The 20,494-nt window shown below is 40.9% G+C and overlaps 1 protein-coding gene across 1 annotated transcript in view; it reads left to right on the top strand.

The window, feature by feature from the left end:
* Positions 1 to 20,494, top strand: part of LOC124616216 (pikachurin-like) — a 976,895-nt gene that overhangs the window by 488,362 nt on the left and 468,039 nt on the right. The gene's annotated exons all lie outside the window — the stretch shown is intronic.

Genomic DNA, 20,494 nt, shown 5'->3' with positions numbered 1-20,494 from the left:
CCGCTTTTATTCATATCCTCGACTGTCCGAACTTGAGCAGGGCCACTGGCACGAAATCACTGTTCTCGTAAAAGAGCTTTACCAGCAGCGTGCGATACTTCATAGAGACAGTAATGTTGGGCGTCTCGAATGCAAAGTATGTAACAACACTGTGCCGTGCGTATACTCCAGTGTCTATTCTGACGCTTACAGCGCCCCCTACTGGTCAATTTTTCTTTAATTTTCTTTTTAATTCGTTCTTTCCTCCTGCGTCAATAATATACTGTTCAAATTTCACTTCATTCTGAGCAGTGGCTATCTTTTTACAGCGTTTTGAAATTGGAACTTTAATTTTAAACACATTCTGTAATAAATTACATCCAACTGGGCAGAAATAATTGCTTCCCATCCTGGAGAAACATGCAAGCTCACACATTTTGTTACAACAACAGAAGTTTGAAAAGTCCGAAAAGGTAATCAAAACATTCCGCTTCCGACGTGTATGTCAAATTCAAGCCTTCCGCGCTGCCTAAACGTTTCACCGGCCACGTCCATAGATTACATTAGTTTCTTCAGTCCCGAATGAAAACTTTTCCTGCAAGTAATTGTTTGGTCAAACTTGAGAGCCTCAATTGTAGGGAGGCAGGTATTCGTATTCCTCTGAAGGCTCTCAGGAACAGTGGATGGTTCAAATGTCTCCAAGCACTATGGGACTCAATATCTGAGGTCATCAGTCCCCTAGACTTAGAACTTTTTAAACCTAACAAACCTAAGGACATCACACACATCCGTGCCCGAGGCTGGCTTCGAACCTGAGACCGTAGCAGCAGCGCGGTTCCGGACTGAAGCGCATATAACCGCTCGGCCACGGCAGCCTGCTAAGACCGGTGGATCTCTTTTCTTAATGATATCTGTGGACTCCAGAGGTCACTTCATGATTTATGAACCATCTCTGCAGAGTCAAAAGCTGTACAATCACTTTTTATATAGTAAGTCGGAATTTCAGTAATGGTAGGAGGAACATGAAATTCTTTAGCCTGCTTTATATAAGTCGGAACTCGAAAGGTTAAATGTGAGAATGTACTTCCACATAACAATGCAAACCACAGTAACATATTGATAGTTCCGCACGATACAACTCTGGTATGTGAAGGAAATTGTCTTTTAATTTTTTTCTCCTCGTTATCACATTTACAAGTTGCTGTAGTTTCAAGACTTTTAGATTTGATTGTTGTGGAATATACCATAGTGTAATAGAATTTCACTGTCTTTTAAACATATATAATAGAGAAAAATAAAAACAAAAAGAGTGTTATTAGCGAACATTTTCTCAAGACACGGGCACGGATGTAATAACGCTGAACGATCGTAAGATCAGCTTCGGAGTCGTACCCCATGTACGTGATTTAACTTAACTGTTAAAAATTAAAACGAAGGATTTTCTCAGGATTAATGCCAGTAGTGTCATTTTGTAGTTACGATGCTGGAGTCGTATTTGGAATGAGGGATGTTGAAGGCTCCAGGCTTGCGCTATTTCACGTCAATCTTTAGACAGATGTTAGAATTATTACTTAAAATATGTTACGGCAGTTACTCGATGCACACTTCTCCAGGGTGGGACCAAGCAGATTCTCCGTCTCCAGTAACTTTGACGTACGTTCTTCCATTAGAGTATAAACTGCGTCCTATTAGATTCTACCCCTGTAGCACGGATCCCTCCATTTAGAAGAAAACGTTTTCTAATCATAAATTTATTTACATATGAGACTAAAACGTTTGTTGAATAGGCTGCATGTTCCACCAGTTCTTACTTCAAATCCTTCAGCCTTCCCATTGCCAACAGATTTTTTTTTTTTTATTCAGTATGTACTCAACACTTACGTAGTAAATATCAACAATTCTGTTTAAACCTTTGCAAGAAAATCAATAAGATGGCTCCAACTTGCACCCAGAAGAAATTGCGTGTGTGTTTCCGGTAAGTGAAATAGACTATACCCTTGTTTGTGCAGAGCCATCTCCTTCTACGCACTGTTTTAATGTCGGATCGTCTGTGGAGTGAAAAGTGAATCCTCGTGTCGTCGAAATTAACATATTGACGCCCAGAATAAGAAGTATTAATCTGAAATCATCCAGAATTTTTTGAGATATTAGTATTTGATCTTGTCAGCGGTCAGGAACGGCTGCCCGGATCTTCAACAACTCTTTCTCGTAATTAAACCTTTAATTAAATTTTGACCTACTCCTTCTAATTATATGTTTGTGGTATCACCATTCCCGTGTACCTCCAGACCCCATCGCCCAATACGGAATTACATTCCTGCTTGTTGTTTTCGTCCGAGGTAACAGTTTTGGAGTCTCCTTCACATGCATTATTTTTGAGAAGAAGTAACATTTTGTTGAAACTCAGCTACCGTTTCATTATTCGTTCAAGTAAAGTTACTGGAGCTTCATAAACGTTTACCAACTTCTGACAAATACTCATGGTGACATACGACCAAAATAATTAATTTTTCTGACGATGAATTCTTCAGTTAATTCATTTGTATGAAACACTCACAATGGGGTAAGTTTAATTTTATGGAGGAAACTGATTCACAGATTAAATAGACCTTATAGTTACTTCATTGTTTTAAAATTCCAAAGAAAGAAGAATTTATTTTGCAACAACCTCATCTGTCCGCGGTTCTAGACGGTTTCTACCTAACCTACTAAACTGAGAGTAGAGGTCGGTACCAGTATGCCGCACACAACATTCATGAAACGAGTAACTGTGAGTCTCGATGTGCAGCCAGCTGATTAAAGTATCTGTGCGACTTTAAGAAAACAAAGATCCACAGCAAATGGTTTCCAAGAATTCTGTTCCCGAAATATCGGTATTTTCGGACGACCGCGTGAGATCCTCATTCTCGAAGATATACTTCCCGTCAGCGTCTCGGCAGTGTACAAAATTAAGGTTGAATATTGGGTCTTACGCAAGGCATGACTTCAGGAAAAGTCTCTCATGACACATACAGATCGCTGCACTGGAAGGGAATGTTTAACAAACACAAAAGAAATTTGTATGCGTTCCTGCCCAAAGAAGAGGAATGGGGCAGCTGATGTTCAAACATAAACCAATGACTTAACAGAAGGAGTCCTTTCGTTCCTGTATTTTACTCCTGCTACCTTCAGAATTTCAACAAGTCTTCCAGTCAACATTGACAAGAACTTTCTCTGAGTCTACAATGGCTATAAAAATAAGTTTACCTTTCTATAACGAAGCTTGTAAGCTAAGGTGTTTCGAAATTATTGCCTCGCGTGTTCCTACGTTTCTCCGGAAACCAAACTGGTCTTCCCCGAGGTCATCCTTACAATTTTTTCCATTCTCCTGTGAATAATTCGTTTCATTATTAAACTGATAGTTCGGTAATATTCAAACCTGTCAGCACCTGCTTTCTTTGGAATTGAAATTATTATATTCTTCTTGAAATAGGTGTTTCGCCGGTCTCAAATACCTTGCACGCCGTGTGGAGTAGTTTTGGGTGGTTGATTCCGCCTGGGCTGACAGTATCTCTGAGGGCATGTGGTATTTGCGAGGGACCTTGTCTCCACTTAGGACTTACAATACTCTTTCAGAACCTTCTTGCAGCATCATACCTCCCATCTCATTACGTCACTTCCTCTTTCCTTTCAACATAATACCTTGAATTTCATTTCCCTTGTTTATCCACTTTGTATACTCCTTCCATATTTCAGCTTTCTCTTATTCGCTTTGTTTTGATTTTCCACCCGAGTTCACGATACTCATACAGCTACTTCCCTTTCCTCCAAAGGTCTCTGTAATTTTCCTACTAGCGTCATTTCTGTTTTGCCCTAGTCATACATACTTCTATAGACTTACCTTTGTCCTCCAGCCATTCTTGCTTAGGCATTTGCACTTCCTGTCAGTTTCACATTCTAGGCGTCTGTATTGACTTTCATCTGTTTCATTTGCTGCATTTTTATATTTTTTCCTTTCATCAGCTGAATTCAGTATCTCCGGTGATGTCCAAGGTTTTGTAAAGGGTCATGTATTTTTACCTGTTTGTTTCTTTGCTGCCTTTACTATTACATTCCTCAAACCTACCTATACGTCTTCTACTCTATTCATTTCCCCAGTTTCAGTCAGTCGTTGCCTAATTGTCCCTTTGAAACACTCAACAGTCTCTGGTTCATTCATCTTATTCAGGTCCCATTTCCGTAATTTCCTACCTTTGGCAAGTTCTTGTTTTACTCTACAGTCCATAACCAACTAATAATTAGTAGACCAACAGATTAGTCTTGTGCGTCAAAAGATACACTGCCCCCTCCCTAGACCGTTGTGGGTGCACGTACAATACAGCTATTTGTATACTGTAGGTACGTAAACCTGACCACTTCGGCAAGGTCCACGGTTTTTGGGGGCAGATGACGATACCAACCTGCAGCAGCGCTATTAGGGTGTTCGCTGATGATAATTTTGTCTACAGAAAAGTCCTTGGATAATTATAAAGAAATGCAATAACATTTGAAAGGAATCTCCGTGTAGTGAATAGTTGAACCTTTTCAATGAGGATAAATACAAGATTACGACTACAGCGTAAACAACGAGATAAAATCCGGTTGTAAGGCTGCTTCACATTTTAGGTACAGGTAAGACGCAGACCCGAAGTTATTGGAAATAACAACAAATCCATACTTTCCCCCAGAAATGCCCTTCTTGTGTGTACACCTCACGTGTTGCAACTCTATTCCTTTTTATGGTGTTCTGTTTCTTCTGATACAAGTTTCGAGCGTAGTTCTTTTCCAAGCTTCACCTGTGTAAAATCAAGTTAGATTTTTCATTTAGTTTTATCATGTTTATAAACGACCCCGCACAAATTCCTCTCCTCTGGTAACCTCTTCATCTCAGAGCACCACTTGCACGCAGAGTCGCCAGTTATTTGTTGGCTACAGTTCACTGTTTGTCTTCCTCTACAGCTTTAATGGAAGCTATTTCTTGATGTCTTAGTACATGTTCTCTCATTCTGCCTCTTCTTCTTCTTACCTGTGTAGTGATGGGATCAAACGTACATTCTCAGAGAAGTGTTCCTGCAATTAAGGTCTACGTTTGATATCTGAAGACTTCTTTTGATCAGGAATGCCCTCTTCGCCTGCATTAGCCTGCTTTTTATGTCACCCTTGCTCCGCCCATCATGGCTTATTTTGCCGCCTGCGTGGCAGAATTCCTTAACTTCGTCTACTTCGTGATCTCCGATTCTGATGTTAAGTTTCTCACTGTTCTCATTTCTGGTACTTCTGAATACTTTCATCTTTCTTCGGTTTACTCTCATTCCACAGTTTGCTCTAATTAGATTGTTTATTCCATTCGCCATATCATGTAATTCCTCTCCTCTTTAACTCAGGATAGTGGTGTCATCAGCGCATCTTATTACTGCTGTTCTTTCACCCTTAATTTTAATCCCGTTCTTGAACTTTTATTTTATTTCCGTCATTGCTTCTTCTGTGTGTAGACTGAACAGTAGAATCGAAAGAACGCAGTGTTATCATACATGATTTTTAATCCCGGCACTTTTTTCTTGGTCTTCCTTTCTTATTGTTCCCCCTTGGTTCCTGTAAACGGTAGATATTTACATATAGCTTACATCACTTTTTCTGAAAATTTCGAACACCTTGCGCCGTTTTACATTGTCGAACGTCTTCTCTAGGTCGTCAAAACCTATGATCGTATCTTGATTTTTCTGACAGTTTGCTTCCATTTTCAAGGGCAACGACAAAATTGTCTCTCGGGTGCCTTTATCTTTCCTAAAACCAAACTGATCATCATCTAAGCAGATCCTTAAGTCTCTTTTCCGTTCTTGTGTATAACATTCGTGTCAGAAACTTTGATGCACGAGTTATTAAGCTGACAGTGCGATAGATCTCGCATTTACATGCCCCTGCTGTCTTTGAAATTATGTGAATCATATATTTCCAAGAATCTGAGGGAATGTATCGAGTCTCATATTTACATACCTACTTGGAGAGTCCATTGATTGCCACATTCCACAGTGATTTTAGATATACTGACGGCGTGTTCTTTCCTCCGTTTTTGATCGTAAATCTATTCCAGAATAGATGTGGCTAAGCCATGTCTCCGCAATATCCTTTTTTTCAGGAGTGCTAGTTCTGCATGGTTCGCAGGAGAGCTTATGTAAAGTTTGGAAGGTAGGAGACGAGATACTGGCAGAAGTAAAGCTGTGAGTACCGGCCGTGAGTCGTGTTTGCGTAGCTCAGTTGGTAGAGCACTTGCCCGCGAAAGGCAAAGATCCCGAGTTCGAGTCTTGGTCCGGCACACGGTTTTAATCTGCCAGGAAGTTTCGTAAATCTATTATTTGGAACCCTATGACTTCCACAGCAACTGATATTCGTGATTCTGTCACGCCATAAGTAGTCCGTCCCTCTCGTAAAGGCCTTCAGCTACTCTTTACTGCTGTCCACTTTCTCCTCTGTCACTGGCAATGGAATTCCAGTTGTACTTAACTGTCATAATGTCGGTCACTTTTCATATCAAATATATGACCTATATATTCTTGTTTGCTGAAAGTGAGTTTTTGTTGAACGTTAAATTTTGGGCCATCTTTTATTTTGAGTTATCTGTGCACTGAGGAGAATTTTGTTAAATTTCCCAATAAAACTGTTTGCTTTACTTCGAAGATTGATTCTTTCGTGTAAAATGTTTCGTGGATTTTTGTGTGATATATGTAGATTTTTGCCTCATCTTGAATGTCATATTTTTGTTCACTTTTCGTATCAAATATATGGTCTATATATTCTTGTTTGCTGAAAGACAGATTTTGTGGAGCGTTAAATTTTGGGCTTTTATTTTGAGTTATCTGTGCACTAAGAAGAATTTTGTTAAATTCCTCAATAAAACTGTTTGCTTTGCTTGGAAGTTTGATTCTTTCGTGTAAAATTTTACGTGGATTTTTTTGTGTAATATGAGTAAATTTTTGCCTCATCTAGAATGTTCCGTCCAGAGAATTATGACAAAATACTTCACAGTGTGTAGATAATAAGAAAGCCACAATTTGAAATCCATTAAAAATCAACTTTCACCAAAGGAAGTTAATTAATAGCGCATCTGGGACATGTGAACGGGTGGATAACATATCTGTTCCGCACATACATCATAAATGTGACAGTGAAAAGTGTTGTCATTAGTCATTAAATAACACTGAAGACCCCATAAATGTACGTAAATTGTAAACGACACATACAATAGATAAATGTATATTGCTATACATGTGTATCTGTAGTATGTAGAGTGAACAACTGTCAGCACTGAACTGTCAAAATATCTGACAAAAATGTATTTTCACGTTTCGTAACCACAAGAACTATTACACTTACCGAGGCATGACAGAAAGACTTGACTGTATATGCAATATGCTAGTCACTTCAAACTAAATGCTATTTGTAAATAACGGATTTCAACTATCAGTCGTCCATTTTAAATTGTATTGGCAGACCTAGATTTTAGCAAGAAACTAGCCATTCTCAATGCGCTATCATTTTTAATCAATGCATGTAATGCCTGTTGGTCGGGCTTTATCCACAGTCATAGTATACTATACAGGTAGTTTTCTATGAACTGTGGACAACAAACACAATGAGGCGAGGTAAATAGCAGGCTGCAGAGGCTAACACGTGTCTCTGTGCAGCCCTGTGACACAGCATCACACGGTGTACAGTGCTTGTGACAGACCTCAGACCTCCCTCAGGCTGTGTGTGTGTGTGTGTGTGTGTGTGTGTGTGTGTGTGTGTCTGCCGGTTCACCTGAGTGATGCTGTCGGCGGGCTAATTGATCCATTGTCAGGTGTGGACACAAGTGGTTGGGGAGGAGGCAGTCGGTCTTCCGGTCTTCTCCTCTGCGTGGTCGTTGCGTGAGCGAACCCTGCCATCATCATGACGACAACATGTCTTCAGCCACTGACAGTGACACCGCAATTTATCTGAGGAGAACTACAACGAAGTTGTGTTAGTTTTGTTCATGACGAACTGAAACCTGGTTCCCCTCCAAACTTGAATTTTCTTTCTCGTCTTTTCGATTCCGTACTTGAGTTGGACCCGTGGTCTTGGGGTAGCGTCAAAACGTCTTCGGTACAGTGTTCGAATCCCGCCGCTGATAAATTTTGATTAGTAATCTGCAATGTCGGCCGAAGACTTCCCACATAAGAATTCACTCTCATCCTGCCAACGACCGTGTAAAAGAGGACGGAGTAGCTTGTAACCTCCCCACAGTAAAAAATATGTGTATTGCATTTAAATTTAGTGTAACCTCCCAACAGAAACGTCCCGAAACCTCTCAACAGTAAAAAATATAATTATTTATATCATTCACATTCAGTGTAAGCTCCCAAGAGATAAATTCCGTAACCTACCAATAACACAATGTGACTAATCTCTCAGTGAAATTGTGGTTCACTTATAACCATTCAGTAATTAACAGTGAATTTAAACTGCTAAATTTTGGACGTCAGCAGTGCTGCGTCATGGCCCTGAAAGATCATTCTAAATAAATTGGAAATTCTTACCTCAATAAGGTCGCCGGACAAATCATATATATCTGCTCTTATAAAAAAATTTCTGGCACAGACCTGTGCAATGCTGGTCGATAGATTTGTCATGTATAAAAAGAAAGAACTGATTTTTCTTTACAATAATCGGGATGACCATCGATTGGAGAAATTAGTAAGTTCTTTAAATTGAGATGAATGATTATCAAAAGTTAATTTTCTTATGAGAAAGGTTATTCTTAAGAGATTTTTTGAAAACATTTACATGGGGCTTGACATAACAATATTACATATGCGCGAAGCTGCTTTTACCTTATACTACAACGCTCAGGCACCGCCAACGCTCCCACGATCGGCCCAGCCAACTCGATACACCTGACTTCTCGCAACTACTGCTACCGACACTGCTCTTACTGCATACAACACTGCTCTCTGGTCTGAGATTCTCTTATAGCTTACACATCGCAGGCAGCGCGTGAGCAATCCATGGAAATTACTTCTGCTCGAATGCGCTAGCGACAAATTCCTTAGTCATGGACCTCTTACAAGCTGACAGAGGTTCAGGGCACTCTCTTGTTATAGGGGTGGGAAACTGTCCCTGAAGGCGGAACGATCAACAAAGATCAACGGCGTGAGGATTCAGAAAGGCAATGGAAACCACTGCATTAAAGACACGTAACGTGTATCCACAGGACATGTGGCCTGTAATTGAAGAAGTGTCATGGTGATCTCTCCTTTAGCAAAAGTTTCCGGAATAGACCCTCATTGGGACGTCGGGGAGGGGACTGCCACGGGGGAGGTTACCAAGAGAGAGAGATTCAATAATCAACGAAATAATAACATGCTACGAGTCGGGGCGTGGAATGTCAGAAGCTTGAACGTGGTAGGGAAACTAGAAAATCCGAAAAGAGAAATGCAAAGTCTCAATTTGGATATAATAGGGGTCAGTGGAGTGAATTGGAAAGAAGACGAGAATTTCTAGTCGGATGAGTATAGGGTAATATCAACAGCAACAGGAAATGGTATAACGGGAGTAGGATTCGTTATGAATAGGAAGGTAGAGCAGAGAGAGTGTTACTGTGAACAGTTCAGTGATAGGGATATTCATATCAGAATCGACAGCAAACGAACATCGACAACGATAGTGCAGGTATACATGCTGACTTCAGAAGCTGAAGATGAAGAGATAGAGAAACAGTATGAGGATACTGAAAGGGTACTACAGTATAGGGATATGAAAATCTAAAAGTCATGGGAGACAGGAATGCAGCTGTAGGGGAACGAGTAGAACGAAAGGCTACAGGAGAATATGGGCTTGGGACAAGGAATGATAGAGGAGAAAATTAAAATGAGCTCTATAATAAATTTCAGCTAGTAATGGCGCAACTCTGTTCAGGAATCACAAGACGAGGGGGTATTCTTGGAAAAGGCCGGGTGATACGGGAAGATTTCAGTTAGATTACATCATGGTCAGACAGAGATTCCGAAATCAGATACTGTATTGTAAGGCGTACCCAGGAGCAGATATAGACTCAGATCACAATATAGTAGTGATGAAGAGTAGGCTGAAGTTCAAGACATTAGTCAGGAAGAATCAATATGCAAAGAAATGGGACAAAGAAGTACGAAGGAATGACGAGATATGATTGAAGTTCTCTGAGGCTACAGAGACAGCAATAAGGAATAGCTCAGTAGGCAGTACAGTTGAAGAGGAATGGAGAACCCCAAAAGGGCGATAACAGAAGTTGGGAAGGAAAACATAGGTAAAAAAAGGTAACAGCGAAGAAACCATGGGTAGAAGAAGAAATACTTCAATTGATCGATGAAAGGAGAAAGCACAAAAATGTTTCGGGAGAATCAGGAATACAGAAATACAAGTCGCTGAGGAATGAAATAAATAGGAAGTGCAGGGAAGCTAAGACGAAATGGCTGCATGGAGAATGTGATGAAATCGAAAAAGAAATGATTGTCGGTAGGACTGACTCAGCATAGAGGAAAGTCAGAACAACCTTCGGTGAGATTAAAAGCAAGGGTGATAACACTAAGAGTGCAACGGGAATTCCTCTTTTAAATGCCAACGAGAGACCGGGTAGGTGAAACGAATACATTGAAAGCCTCTATGAGGCGGAAGATTTGTCTGATGTGATAGAAGAGGAAACAGGATTCGATTTAGAAGAGACAGGAGGCCCGGTATTAGAATCATAATTTAAAAGAGCTTCGGAGGTCTTAAGGCCAAATAAGGTATAAGGGATAGATAATACTGAGTAAGAATTTCTAAAATCATTGGGGGAAGTGGCAAAAAAACGACTATTCACGTTGGTGTGTAGAATGTATGTGTCTGGCGACATACGATCTGACTTTCGGATAAAAATCAATCACACAATTCCGAAGACGGCAAGAGCTGACAAGTGCCAGAATTATTGTACAATCAGCTTAACAGTTCTTGCATCCAAGCTGCTGACAACATTAATATACAGAACAATGGAAAAGAAAATTGAGGATGCGCTAGATACGATCAGTTTGGCTTTATGCTGGAAAAAGCGTTCGACAATGTAAAATGGTGCAAGATGTACGAAATTCTGAGAAAAATCTGGGTAAGCTATTGGGAAAGACGGGTCATATACAATATATACATCGGCCAAGAGCGAATAATAAGAGTGGACGACCAAAAACGATGTGCTCGTATTAAAAAGAGTGTAAACCAATAATGTAGTCTTCCGGTCCTACTGTTCAATCTGTACATCGAGGAAGCGATGATGTAAATAAAATAAAAGTTCAGGAGTGTAATTAAAATTCAATGTGAAAGGATATCAGTGATACGATTCGCTGATGACATTGCTATTCTGAGTGAAAGTGAAGAAGAATTACATGATCTGCTGAATGGAATGAACAGTCTAATGGGTACAGAATATGGATTGAGAGTAAATCGAAGGAAGACGAAGGTTATGAGAAGTAGTAGAAATGAGAACAGCGAGTAACTTAATATCAGGATCGATGGTCACGAAGTAGATGAAGTTAAGGTATTCCGCTAACTAGGCAGTAAAATAACAAATGACGGACGGAGCAAGGAGGACATGAAAACCAGACTAGTACTGGCAAAAAGTGCATTCTTACGAAGAGAAGTTTGCTAATATGAAACATAGGCCTCAATTTGAGGAAGAAATTTCTGAGAATGTACGTCTGGGGTGCAGCATTGTATGGCAGTGAAACATGGACTGTTGGAAAACCGGAACGGAAGAGGACCGAAACATTTGAGACGTTGTGCTACAGACGAATGTTGAAAATTAGGTGGACTGATAAGGTAAGGAATGAGCAAGTTTTGTGCATAATCGGAGAGGAAAGGAATATGTTGAAAAACCTGATAAGGAGAAGGGACAGCATGATGGGACATCTGTTAAAACATAAGGGAATGTCTTCCATGGTACTAGAGGGAGCTGTAGAAGGCAAAAAGTGAAGAGGAAGACAGAGATTGGAAAACATCCAGCAAATAATAGAGAACGTAGTCTGCAAGTGTTACTCTGAGATAAAGAGGTTGGCGCAGGACAGATATTCATGGCGGGTCGCATCAAACCAGTCAGAAGACTAATGATAGAAAAAAATAAGTGAAAATAAAAAAAAACGTGACTTCAAAAACCAAATCTTCAAATAAGTAGAGCAAATTGTTTCTGGCAGAATAAACTGTGTATAATTTGCTTTTTATGAAGACACCAAGAGAAGACATAAAAATAACGTCACACCTTCTCCTCGGGTAGGGCAACGTGCCGCAGTGGATACACCAGTTCCCGTGAGTTCACCGAAATTAAGCGCTGTCGGGCGTAGTCGGCACTTGGATGGGTGACCATCCAGGCCGCCACGCGCTGTTGCCATTCTTCGGGGTGCACTCAACCTCGTGATGCCAATTGAGGAGCTACTCGACCGAATAGTAGCGGCTTCGGGCAAGAATACCATCATAACGACCGGGAGAGCGGTGTGCTGACCCCACGTCCATCCTATCCGCATCCTCCAATGAGGATGACACGGCGGTCGGATGGTTCCGGTAGGCCACTCGTAGCCTGAAGACGAAGTGCTTTTTTTTCCTAGGGTCCTGCCAACATCCATGAATTCCTTAAAAATACTTCGCGCTAACTGGACACCAGTACGTTTAAGGAACCTGGAACACAAAGACAATAAACTTTTCAGTTGATGACGGACATGTTTGTAAATGTACCATCATGGAAAAGATAAATCATTCGAAAATGAAAGCGGTGTTATTTATTTCATGTCTGTGTCAACATGTAACTCATTAGAGACGAAAATTGCAAGTGTTTAATTTTACACGTACAGCAAACTAGCAGCCTCTGATAATTCGGTTGACTGTTTCTTCATGAGTGACGAGGGACGCCGAATCCAGTTTCCAGTTAAATGGCTTTTATATTGACGAGTGACACATAGTTTTCACATTAATACTGTTTTCTCACAGATTAATTATTTGTTTTCTGGGTCTTCATTCAAAAATTCATATAGATCTACTACGTATATAGGCTCTTCCATAATTCGAGTGTGGTAGATGTAGAAAGGTTTCTTAAAGAATAGTTTGTTGTAAATATACGTGGGCTAGAAACCCTGCGTTCATAAATCGCATCGACACACGCTGACAGGGGGTACGTATATCAATCCCGAGGGGTATGATGTGTATCACTCAGGGAATGAGCCACCATTGTTTGAGTCCTACTAGCCGTTTCCGTGACTACAACGGACGCTGTGACGTGTGCGTCTTTCGGTGTGTGAAGTCCTGTCCCCCTCAGGGATGATGCAGCTAGCAGCAGCGCAGACGACCAACTTGCTGCAACAGGTACCGTAAAGCGAACAGAATTTTTGTCGATGTGTAAAATGTTTATTCCAGCTTCTGCCACCCGGTAACGTTGATTGTCCTTTGTGTACAGTGGCACTTCCACAGTACACTTGATTTGTAAGTGCATGAGCCGTTTTAGATTTTGAAACGGGTCTGTACCACTTTAATTTTTAACTGATTACCCCAATTCGTCTGGGGTCTAGTTGATAAGTTAGGACAGTGTTGTGTTTCTTCGCCGGCGATTGTGGAATTTTCGCTCATTGTCGCGGTATAATGAGTCGGCTGTCGATAGAGCATTACTTTATGGTAAACAAATCGGAAAAGCAACGAAAGTGGCGAGAAGTATGAAGTTGCACACTTATGCACCTAAACAGTCCCATCCTAATGAACTGGATAATATATCCACTACTCCACAAACTTGAAAATATAGACTCGTGTGGAATGTCGAAATACCGTACTAAATCTAACAAGTTCTGTATATTTTATTTTATTTTGACTTATTTGTGTACAAGTAAATGTTAACTGAAGGTAATCTTTGGTGGATTGCATCAATAAGAAGATACGATTTGTCAGTTTCTATAAAACTGTGAGATTATGTACGTTACCGACGACGTAAAATACATAGTTTTCCAACTTCTGTAATAATGGTCAGAGAGAGAGAGAGAGAACGAGTAGTATTTCCAGTACTGTTATAATGAATTTCCAAGTGGTAACAAACAGGATGAAAAATAAGTAAGTAATCAGTGCTTTTAACTAAATTAAGTGAATGATATATCGCCATCTGTTAGAAATTATTCTTCCAGGTGTAATCAAAATGCTTGTAAACCGATGTATTTCTTCAACTAGCAAATTATGTCTATGAAGCCGCCCTTTTTAAATTTTTTCTTAACTTTTATTTGATACTAGACGCCGGCCGCGGTGGCCGATCGGTTCTAGGCGCTGCAGTCCGCAACCCTGCGACTGCTACGGTCGCAGGTTCGAATCCTGCCTCGGGCATGGATGTGTGTGATGTCTTTAGGTTAGTTCTAAGTTCTAGGGGACTGATGACGTCAGATGTTAAGTCCCATAGTGCTCAGAGCCATTGAAGCATTGAACTTGATACTAGACTCGTGCCAATTACCATTATGATTTCAAATGGAGAAAAGGGACAGCTCCATATCTTTTCGACGTAGACAAATCCTATGACTTCTTTTGGGTCTTCATATTTCTTGTCTTGCTTCCATTATCAAGCACAATGTAAGAACTGCCTGTCTGATGGATTTGTTTTGCCTAAAGACTAACTGTTTGTTATCTGACATATCACCAGTTATTTATCATGTTCTTCTGTACCGTACGCGATTATTGTGAGCAACTTGTCTGTATTAATGCAGTAATCTGATTGCGCTATATTTCTCACGCTCATCTGCTTTTGCTATCTTGGCGAATCTGTGGATGACATTTTTCCGAAAGCCTGCTAGTATGTCTTCAGTCTCCTAGGTTCTACACATGAAGTTGAGTAGTCGTTTTCTTGCCAGTTCCAACAATAAATTTTAAAAATCCCGAAAAAAACTGTTGTTTATGCCTTATGCTTTATTTAATCCTACTCTTCCAAAGATTTTTTAATCTCTCGGTCTACTACTAGGTCCTATATGTCTTCCAAATTGACTTTCACTTCTTTTTCCATTTTTTTGACTCACTCTTCTCAATCATGACTCAATCTCACTGTCATACGAAATATCCTGCCTAGCTCAGTTTCTGTTTCGTTACATTCATCATCAGGCTTTTAGCTTCATTTTAATCCTTACTGCTAATCCATTCCACTTTGTTTTGCTCTGGCAAAACAGCGCCAGCCCTAGCCGTCTAGTCTGAGGCGATGAAACGTCACGTTTACTGACGGCGTGACAGCGACAGTTACCCAAGGCCAGTACTCACACCCACGCCCTGTTTGTAAACATCAACTGAGATGCCGTTCAGGATAACATTCCGTAATGTGGAGATGTCACCGTCGGCAATGAGGCTGGAGTGTAATGTAATACGGCCGAGGGATCAGACACTCCAATCTACATGTGCTTCTCTTTGTTTTTAACGCTTTTCATTGACTGCGCTTGAAGGTTCTGCGGGCTATTCGTGTAATGATCTAGTGGAGAGTCAGAGGCTTTCCAGCCAAATTCCAGTAGCAGTGGAAGCGGGGCTGAGGGAGTCCTAATTGTCAGTATACGGGAGGGTATTTCTAGTTCGACCATTTGCCTTACAACAGAAGGACACCCCCCCCTCCCCCCCGAAAACCTTGATCGGATCCTGGAGATGGGGGATTTAAAGTATTCTTAATTTAATTCTCAGACGATACGTTCCAGACATAAAATATGAATTGTCGTGCATGTGAAAGGGTGTTTCTCATGTTATGCTGAGTAAACTAGTCGACTTGCTCGACAGGTGTAGTATACCTCAAAAAATTTAAAAATTGCCGGATGTGCTTCACCATAAGGGCTACTTGTGCCATCCTGGATATCACTGGTTAGTCCCACGTGACGCTGTGTGGAGATATGGCGTGTGTCCGCTACCGCAGGTGGCGCACCTGGAGGAACCTTATCGTCTCCTTCCCCGTTAATTGTTCGTCGTACTTCACAAAAGAAATCCTGAACTGTCGTAATACATATCACAAGGAGAAAATGAAAATATTCGGTGTTCTTTTTAGGTAGAAAATTCAGTTTTCAAGGTAGGGTACTTTCCGGTCAACACATGCATCCCAACGTATTCCGAGGGAGTAGGTTCCACTAACAGTGATTCTGGAACGTCTGCAAAATACTCATCTACACCTACTGTAAATCCTTCATTAGATTACAGTTTTCATTTGATATGAAGTATTTCCCCATTACTGTTTTTCCATTTCCAACTTAATCATTAAAAAGATCTGTTTTTCGCCGGCCTGGGTGGCCGAGTGGTTGTAGGCGCTACAGTCTGGAACCTCACGACCGCTACGGTCGCAGGTTCGAATCCTGCCTCGGGCATAGATGCGTGTGATGTCCTTAGGTTAGTTAGGTTTAAGTAGTTCTAAGTTCTAGGGGACTGATGACCTCAGAAGTTAAGTCCCATAGTGCTCAGAGCCATTTGAACCATTTTTTTGATCTGTTTTTCTGCCTCGAAAGTGCACTGTCCATAATGTTTCTAGAAGGTGAAATCCAGTTTCCGTTTCTCGGTACAGGGCCACTGACGTCTTTCCACTTACCTTATGCGTGTTTCGTTACGGCGTGGACCGATTAATGGCCAGCCAGAGATAGATTAAATGCGGGAATCGAAGTTTTTTTTAGCGTTACGCGATTTGTGTTATCCATGGGAGACATACACCAAGATGACTAGCCACATGTGAATTGCAGTGCCACCTCTCTCCTTGTCGTTCTTTCGTCCTGCTAGATTGTTGTCACCAACGGACAAAATTTCCTGTCCATATATGAATTTCTTTTCGCTATAGACCTTCAAATACAAGAATTTATTGTGACATTTTATGGAAGTTAAGCAATGTTAACCAAGCAGAGACAGTTTTACAGATCCACTAGTTGATTATCTGGAATTCACGATTATTTATTTACCCCCAGAGACGAATAATTATTCAAACTGTACAGTTGTGGGAAAATATATTACGTGGTTAGTTCCATTCAGAAGGTTCTATTCTCTTATAAATAGTCAATTTGGTTAAACGTTTCTGGAAATGCCACTTAATAGTGCACAGATCCTGTAGTCTATGTTTGCTACGCTGACAGTGGTCGTTTTCGATTAGTTTTAGATGTCACCATCATCGCACCCTCCGTTCTCTGTTCTAGCAGTGCTTTACTGTGACCTCTTCCTACCACCACCACCACGACAAGGGGTTATATGGCAAAGGTATAGTTGTTTATCAGCCCAGCAACCTCAGAAACTATCGATTCGACACTAATATTTCGTTCTCAGTAGTTTGTACATGTCACCATCTGAAAAAGGGCACTTCATCCCATGCGAACCATACATGTGTTACCCCTAAACTAAATTTTTCTGGCTTGTGACTCTACATTCATTAAGTCTAAATGAAATTGTCTCATGCTTTCAAGAATTATGCTCCTACGTCATTTCAGTCCCTCCGTCGTCCCCACACAAGGCGCAGATAAAGAGTGTTTTGCCATCACACTGACCAAATTCTGGAGTTTTAAATTTGATTAAAATTGCATACAATACCACAGTTAGGTTCGAACACAAACACCGCCCCCCCCCCCCCCCCCCACACACACACACACAAATACATGCGCGCGCGCGCTCACGAGTCCCACTGAAACCTTGACTAGAGAGCTTTAATTCATACGGTGGGCCATCAGTTCTGTTGCATATATATATTTTTACAGAGAGCCGAAATATTTAGCTCTTATAGAACAACATTTCTAGAAACTGACCAGATAATTTATTCAGGGTGTTAGTTTTAAATTGAGACAGATAAATAGCTCGAAAGCAATGCATTGAACGAAAAATATGTTGTAAGTGAAAAGTTAATATCAGAAAAGGGAATATCTGTCTGTGCTGCAACTGGCCACCACCTAATGACCTCTCCTGCGTGAGGGGGTCAATTTTGTATTTTTAAATGGAAACCCCCCTATTTCTATGGCATATTCTGATTCTATGCCAAAAATATGTATGGTTTACTGACAAGGGAACCTCCCCATCGCACTCCCCTCACATTTAGCTATAAGTTGGCACTGTGGATAGGCCTTGAAAAATTAAACACAGATCAGTTGAGAAAACAGGAAGAAGTTGTGTGGAACTGTGAAAAAATAAGCAAAATATACAAACTGAGTAGTTCATGGGAACCTAGGCAACATCAAGGAGACTGGGAGCGCAGAGGCGCCGTGGTCTCGCGGTAACGTGAGCAGCTGCGGAACGAAAGGTCCTTGGTTCAAATCTTCCATCGAGAGAAAACTCTAATTTTTTATTTTCAGTTTATGTGACAAACTCTTATGTTTTCATCTCTTTTTTGGGAGTGATTATCACATCCACAAGAAAACCTAAATCGGGCAAGGTAGAAGAATCTTTTTACCCATTCGCTAAGTGTACAAGTTAGGTGGGTCGACAACATATTCCTGTCAAGTGACGCACATGCCGTCACCAGTGTCGTACAGAATATATCAGATGTGTTTTCCTGTGGAGGAATCGGTTGACCTACGACCTTGCGATCAAATGTTTTCGGTTCCCATTGGAGAGGCACGTCCTTTCGTCTACTAATCGCACGGTTTTGCGGTGCGGTCGCAAAACACAGACACTAAACGTATTACAGTGAACAGAGACGTCAATGAACGAACGGACAGATACTAACTATGCAAAAATAAAGAAGGTAAAATTTTCACTCGTGGGAGGACTTGAACCAAGGACCTCTCCTTCTGCAGCTGCTCACGCTACCACGGGACCACGGCGCTCCTAAGCTCACGTTCTCCTTGATGTTGCTTATATGGCCCATGGACTACTAAATTTGTATATTTTGCTTATTTTCTCACAGTTCCACACAACTTCTTCCTGTTTTCTCAATTGATCTGTGTCGAGTTTATCAAGGCCTATCCACTGTGCCAAGTTATAACTAAATCTGAGGGGGGTGCGATGGGGAGGTTCCCTTGTGAGACCCCTGTTTCCCACTCGTGATACATGGCACAAAAATCCATAAATATCAATGTGCATATTTTTGCAATTAAGAAACAACACATTTGAATCTACATTTCATTTACTATTAAAATGTAGATCTTTGTGGTCTAACGGCTGATACTGAAGTTCCAGCGTTATTTGAGTGTCGCAAATGTGATTGTACGGTACAAATAATATGGATACACATTAACATTTCTGGCAAAGAAGCTACTTGTGTGGTAACGTAGCTTTCCGTTCCCTACGAGGTTGACTATGGTGAGCCTCCAAAGCCTGGGAGTGCTTGATTGCCGTGGCTGCCCTAGAACCCCGCCATTGGGTGACTGGCTTGGGTGTGTGGTATTGCATCCAACCGCTCCAACTCTCGCGATGGCGCGATACTGGCGAAATACAAACCACAATCATTATAAAAACGTAAAATTCCCATGGCGTAATAGTGCCAGACGCGCCGGCCATGGATATTCACCGTAATCAAGCACCCCAATTGTGACAGACAAGGGACTTAAACCTAAACCAAGCCTCCCAGTGGTGAGAGGCAAGGGGACTCACCAATATCAAGCATCCCGATGGGAACAGAAAACCATAAGATTCACGTCGTTATTCCTGGATCGCGGTAAACATAGTTTCTAACCAGATACTGAAATAGCTAACCATATTGTACTGAATAATCAAATTTGCTACACCAAAGTAAATTTTGAACATAAATACGAACCGTTAGAACACAAAGGATTACGAGTTTAGCGTGGCCACACTCCGCAGCAAGCATAGAAAAATTTGTATTCTAAATAAAAAACGCCTCTTCTTACTGTTCTGTATTTTATTCTCCCAGACGCGTTACGCCTTTTTTTCACTGTAAGGCATCGTCAGTGGGATCTATAATGATACAATTATGATACACTTTTGTTTTGATGTGTATTTTTCGTAGAATATAAAATAGTACTTTGTACTATTTGTGTTCCAGTATTCGAAATATTACAGCAACCATCATTCTAAACAAAAACTTCATGAAACGTATGCTCTAAAATGGATATCATAATACTTATGAGCACTTCTTCGTCGTCAATACTATAAAACAAATCTCTTCTACGGTAAATACTTTGCTTTCCCTATTGTTGGACGAGGAATTAAGTACCAAAAAAAGAGAAAGAAAAAATCCGTTCGTACGTCCGTCCATCCCTCTCTCCCTCCCCCTCCCTCCCTCCCTCTCTCTCTCTCTCTCTCTCTCTCTCTCTCTCTCTCTCACACACACACACACACACACACACACACACACACATAGTCGATTTATACGTACATTAATATATAGTCAGAGCAACCATGCAAATCAAATATACGTTGTAGTTACAATTTTGTACAGCGTGTACCAATATGATAAAATTAATAATGCCACTCATCTGTGAACAGGAGTATTCCCAGCTCCCCATCGTGGCATGAAAGTGGTTTTAAGTTCGCGACTGACATAATTATCTCCGAGAGTGATCTGCAAGCAGTATTACAGCGC

This window comes from Schistocerca americana, chromosome 5 (assembly GCF_021461395.2).
Source record: "Schistocerca americana isolate TAMUIC-IGC-003095 chromosome 5, iqSchAmer2.1, whole genome shotgun sequence".
Taxonomy (NCBI): Eukaryota; Metazoa; Arthropoda; class Insecta; order Orthoptera; family Acrididae; genus Schistocerca; species Schistocerca americana.
This window is presented reverse-complemented; position numbering and strand designations above follow the sequence as displayed.